Here is a 6,306-nt window from a genome sequence, read left to right on the forward strand (position 1 = left end):
ACCGGAAGAAACCCTCGAGACGGGGAGTTGGCGATGCGCCGAGATTGGTTTGTGGTGAACGTGATTGTTGTTTATTCCATAAACCCTAGATACATATTTATAGTCCGGGGGACTTTCTAATTCAGGCGTGCACCTAACCGTGCACGGGTTAAACTCTAACTTCTAAATTAAGATGTGATCTACTATAATACAGATACACGGGCAATTTAGCCCGAACTTGGTATACAAGGCCGATTCATGTATTCCTTCTATGTATATTCTTCAAGCCCATCTCCAATCGCGGCCCACCTCTGATCCGGTCAAATTCTGGTGATAACACATGCCCCCTGGTTTTGGAAATGACATTTCCAAAATCATTACGCTTTTCCTTCGTCGGGTCATGTCGTGGCGAAGCTGAACCGCCGCGATATCCTTCATCACGATGCCTTGCCTCTTCCACTTCTCTGCGTGGCCTGCGAAATTTTTTCTGTTGGGCACCACTTCCTCGGAAACTGCTGTGGCATTGAATCTCCACTATATCCCCTTTTATTTAACCGTTCCAAACAGCTTGCTTCTCCCTCATCCTCCTCGCATTAGCACCCAAAAAACCCTCCTGCGCCACCATGTCTTCTTCCTCCTCTTCCTCTTCCGGTCTTTCCAATTGGTCTTCCTCCTCCCGCGAGATGCCGGAGGACATACGCGCACCAGAAGAATGGGACCAGGAGGACCACGCCTCCTCCGTCTGGTCCGAGGACGACAAGTCCTTGACCAGCGGGGATGAAGATCTCCGAGTTCCTCGGCGATGGGGAAGCTGGAATCGAAAGCGAGGATAACTTGTTCCCCTGGGACGGCTGCCCCTCTTCGAAGAAGAGGAGGAGGAAGACGACGACGACTCCCTCGAGGGCTACCCGCCGGCGAAACGCCTCCGCATGTGGTGGGACGACGACGACGGCGATGATGACGAGGAGGATGAAGCTCCCGTAGAGGGCTACGGGAGCGGCGACGAGGAGCCCACCGGCAGTAGTGCCGATGAGAGCTCCGAGGACGACGACGAAGGGCAGCGACGGCCCGTAGATAGGATCTACTAGTGTAGGCCTAGTAGTAGCGGATTGGTCAACAGACCCTTCTTTTGTTCTTCCTTCCTTGAGCAATCGGCTCTTTCTTTGTAAGAAATCTTGTTTATCAATGAAGAATTTCTCCCAATTTGATTTTGCCGATTTCCTTCATGCTAATTTAGCCGATCATCACTTAGCCAATGCTCAATGAACCGATGGCAACGCATCGGTCTCTCATAATCCGTCCTTCATCTCTTCGACCACGGGGTGATCGCAAACTTGGTCAAAACTCAATAAGCCGATGCCAGCGCATCAAGCCCTCATGATCTATCCTTCATCTTTTCGACCAATGAGTTTGAGTTCTGCTGGATCACCACCCTTGACGAAAATCGCGACGCAGGACTAGCCGAAGGCCACCCAATCGGCTTTCAAAAACAGAGCATCCACCCAGGCCAGCTGCCCCCGAGTCTCGATCAAGGCGAAACGGAGACGAGGACACGCAACTCGGACAAATGGACCTGGGCTCGATCATGTACGAGAGAACTACCATGCAGAGCCAGCCAGAGCCGATCACCCCTCCTCCGTTGAAAGTCGATATTGCAGATGATCACACAACGGCTTAGAAATAGAACTCCTCTGACACAGAGCTGGAGGTCCTTGTGTTTTGCACATGCCACTGGTAGATCCACCGGCGGGCAGCGAGGGGCAACACCGTAGAGCCGGGAATCTCTCAGGACTGCGGCTGGCCCTGGTCCCTCCGAGCGACGGCCCGCAAAGCCTTCTGCACGCACGTCCGATGCTGATGCAAGGGCGTGCCACCGACCTATACCTGGTCGGGGAAGGTGTTGGATGATGCATCGCTTAGTTTCCTGCATGGCATACACGTAAACGTTAAATACGAGCCTCGATCGGCTCTCGAGGTTGTCCTGTGAATCGGCTCAAAGAGCCGATCCACCCATGATACGTACGAGGTGTACGATCGGATGGTGGTCCTGCTTGATCAAGATAAAGCTGAAACGACCTACTACGATCTGGGGTTTTCACCGCATAATCGGAACGTCCTACTCGTGATCGAGCCTGGCGGCCACGCACGGTGATCGTAAACCGACCCTAGACAAGGCCTAAAAACCAACACGAAGTTGATCCTCGGAACATCCTGTCTAGGGCTAGCAAACTACACCCTACGCGCCACTGGATCCTTTGACCCGTTTGTAAGGCCTAACAATGCAGATATTAAACTAATCCTTGAAGAACAAGGAGCAATCATAACGGATCGGATCTACTAAACGATGATCAAGCGGGGTGCCACCCTTACACCCAGGATAGGTGTAAGGGCGGCTAGATGCCTAAGGGTTGCACGACGATAGCATATGATATGATGAACAATGCTAACCCTAAGACATTTACGATAACTACGTTGCTCGCCATCAGAAAGGCTTCAGTACGAGCAACGCATGAACGGCGAATAAACGTGTGTTGCCTAGATCGCATCTCGAGACGGGGGAGTTGGCGATGCGCCGAGATTGGTTTGTGGTGAACGTGATTGTTGTTTATTCCATAAACCCTAGATACATATTTATAGTCCGGGGGACTTTCTAATTCAGGCGTGCACCTAACCGTGCACGGGTTAAACTCTAACTTCTAAATTAAGATGCGATCTACTATAATACAGATACACGGGCAATTTAGCCCGAACTTGGTATACAAGGCCGATTCATGTATTCCTTCTATGTATATTCTTCAAGCCCATCTCCAATCGCGGCCCACCTCTGATCCGGTCAAATTCTGGTGATAACAGATTCACACAGCTCTACTGCAGCCCTAGCAGCTTTTATGGTTTTATCCGGGCTACTGTACTTAGGTTTCTCTACCATGCTCAAAGATAGAGAGGTACTCTTCCCGGCAAGAACTTCCTTACGCAGATCATGATCTAGGTTGCGAGCTCTAAGCTGGTTTTCCGGTATCCTGGCAGCCTGAGCGCTAACAGAAGCAAAGCCATGGGCAGCGTTGTACTCACGTAGGGTTAGGTTCAGCTCGTGCTGCGCCCGGATGATGTCCGCGCCTGCGGAGAGCACCTTCTGTTGTTGCGCCTCCATCTCCGCCTGAGCCGCTGCCGGGTCGATGTTCTGCGCCAGGGGCGTCGCCAGCACGTTCATGGCCGCTTGGAGAGGAGTCTCCGGTGGCGCTGTAGATGCACCCGCAGCCTCCTAGTTGCGCTCGGTTGGCGGCTTGGCCGTGCGCGTGGACTTCGTCGGTCCTGCGCCTTCCGCTGCAGCTCCTTTGCCGGCGTCACCCGCGCCAACCACCAGCACCTCAACGCTGCCGGCGGCGTGGCCGCTGCGAAGCGCAGACCTTGGCGGGTCTGGAGCCACAAGCACCGGCGAAAGGCACTGGCGCTCGGGGACAGTGCCGTAGTAGACGCGGAGGCTCCCGAACTCGATGACGCGGCCGTTCTTGGGGAACTTACCTCCATTGGCGAAGCAGCCCGTGTTGTCGTTGACGAAGTCCATGGCGAGGACGCGTTCGATGAGCACGGTGACGACACGCTCGCCGTCGACGGTGAGGAGGCCCGCCCGAATATGAACTCCAGCAAGCGCAGCTACTGGCCCCACGATGGGCACCAACTGTCATCGTGGTGAACAGACAGATGCCATGGGATGGCTTAAGTTGGGGCCGAATGTGCGCTAGAGGATTCGGGTGAGGGTTTTTGGTAAGGTTGGGATGGATTCCGGATGGATTTCCTAAGAACTTGGCCTTGGCCAGAGGTAGAAGAAGAAGAACACAAGAACTATTTCCCCTTCAGATCTTTATATTCCTTGATCTTAAGAGGTTACAGGTTTCTGGGTACAACGTAACCGGTGACACCGGTATCTCTTTAATCAGGGAGGCTGACGTCCTCCGGTACCTTTTATGAAGACCTGAATTCTTCAAATGGAAAGAGACATGTGTGGTATCCATGCCATGGCCTCTATTATAAAGAAGAAGGGCGGACTAGCCATTGATGCATAGTGATATGCACTAAGCGAGCTGCAAAAAGCTATGGAAAGCCTGAACTGTAAGTGCCTGGTACACCTTTGTTTCCTTCGATTACTGTGCTAATTCCTCTGGTTTTTACATCATTGCCTTTGCCAGTCATAGCTCTGAATTTATCGGAAGAAAACAAGAGAGTGCATGAACGTGTAGATGCTTTGACCAAATTCTCGCAATTCAATGAAGCCACCTGGATGGACAAGTTGAAGGCTGCCACTATTGCAAAGTTCCAGGATCGAGTGCAACAAGTGCATCGATTCTTCGACAAGTGCCATGCGTGTCTGAAGATGATCTGGAAAATCATGTTTCCCCTCAATCGAGTTCCTCCATCGTTTTTGGCCTTGATAGTAAACTTCAAGAATGCTAAAAAGGTGCGTGAGTTGGTTCACAATCAACTTCTCGCAGGAGCCGAATCAGCTTTTACTTTCATGTTGTCGCAACATCCTTCATTAGATTTGATGGCAACTGCATGCAAATGCTGATGGCGACATAAGCCAATTTTACCCTGTTGTAAAGATCCCTGCCTCTATTGTAATTGATGGGCTGGATGATAGCACGGAAGTAGATGACCCAGTAGGAATTCCACGAGAATAATTTTGATGTCATTGTACTCCTGTTGTAATTATAACTTATATATGCTTCGTACAATTTCTTGCACCCGAATATTCGGATGTATTAGGTACAAGCTTATTCATGTGTATGATGTAACTTTGCTTACCCAGTCTTGAATTTTTTTTGAAGGATGAATGATTTGCTGGAGATGACATACTTTCCACTTTTGACAAAATATCGATACCTCACAAATTTATCTTCAAATGCGGGTGGCAATTTTTTTTGACGTATTTGTTGACTAAGATACAAATCTCGATGCTCTTAGTCTTTTTGGGGCATCGGTATTGTGATGCTCCTTTATGAAAGGTATCAGCGACAAATTCTTTGAGTGATCATCTCATGTTGCGGGTTCAATGAACCCGTAGTAATCGCAACTTTGCTACAACCGATGATGTATGTTTTTGGCGGCAGCTCCCGAGTAAATCGAGGAAACTATACCCGCTATCGACTCCGTCGCTCTTAGTACCTCCTTGTTTGATGTACTGGCATGGGCCTTCCATAAGTTATTTTATCCCTGCCATCAGCAACACTCGCATGTTCCCTGAGGCTTCGGCAAAGGATAATCGTATGTCGTTATTTTGTAAGACCATTTGATTATCATCCATTGCATCACTCATACTTTTCTTGAGGCCTGGGTGATAATTTTTGGGTATAATCAGTACAGGCGACCCCCGATCTTTTTTATCGGGTTCACTTTATGTACTTATATTTTGAAGTCGATGTTCACGGTATTATGCGAAATAAACTTGAAAAATAATTGTTCGAGTGTCTTGAATCAACTAAATGCTCGTATAAACGAAACTTGAACCTTTATTAATAAGTCTATGATGATAAGATAAGCTAATACTGCTATGGCTTAAGAAACCTTTATTGAAAATAAAATTCTATGAAGATAAAGATGTATGTCGCCGCTCGTCTTCTTAAGTAAGAGGAGGGTCCTTCTTCTCTTGGTTTACGCCCGAGGTGCCGATGATGTTTGGTATGGTGCCGATGGCTTCCTTAGGAGCACTCGTGATTACCGCCAAAGAATTAGCACCTTCGACAGAGGCTTTGTCATCTACTGCCGAACGTGTAATAGTTGGTACTACCGTTGCAGGATCGTTCGGTTGTTTGTTCGCCTTCTTGGCATTGTCATCCTCCAACTGCTTGGAAGGGAAGTCGATAGTTTTAACTTCTTGCTTTATCCCGAACTTAGCAACAATCTTCTGAAACTCTCGATCACAATTATCCGATCGAGAGAAACTTCCATGAACCATGATATTGGTCCCATTGTTGCCTGGAATCTTAAGCTTTAGGTATGCATAATGTGGCATAGCCATGAATTTGGCATAAGCAGGTCTCCCGAGTATAGTGTGGTACTACGATTCCCAATCCACTACCTCGAACTCGATCATTTCTTTCCTAAAATTATCGGGTTTCCGGAATATGACATTCAAGGAATTCTGCCAAGAGGGTATGCTGGCAAATTAGGGACAATGCCATGGAAACATGTATCAGACTCCTGCAACATATTGGTTGTGATGCCCATATTTTTGACTGTGCCTACGAATATCAGATTCAATCCGCTTCCACCGTCCATGAACACTTTGCTCATACTGAATCCTCCTATATGTGCTTCGACTACCATGGC

This window comes from Lolium rigidum, chromosome 3, assembly GCF_022539505.1.
Source record: "Lolium rigidum isolate FL_2022 chromosome 3, APGP_CSIRO_Lrig_0.1, whole genome shotgun sequence".
In the NCBI taxonomy this organism is placed as follows: Eukaryota; Viridiplantae; Streptophyta; class Magnoliopsida; order Poales; family Poaceae; genus Lolium; species Lolium rigidum.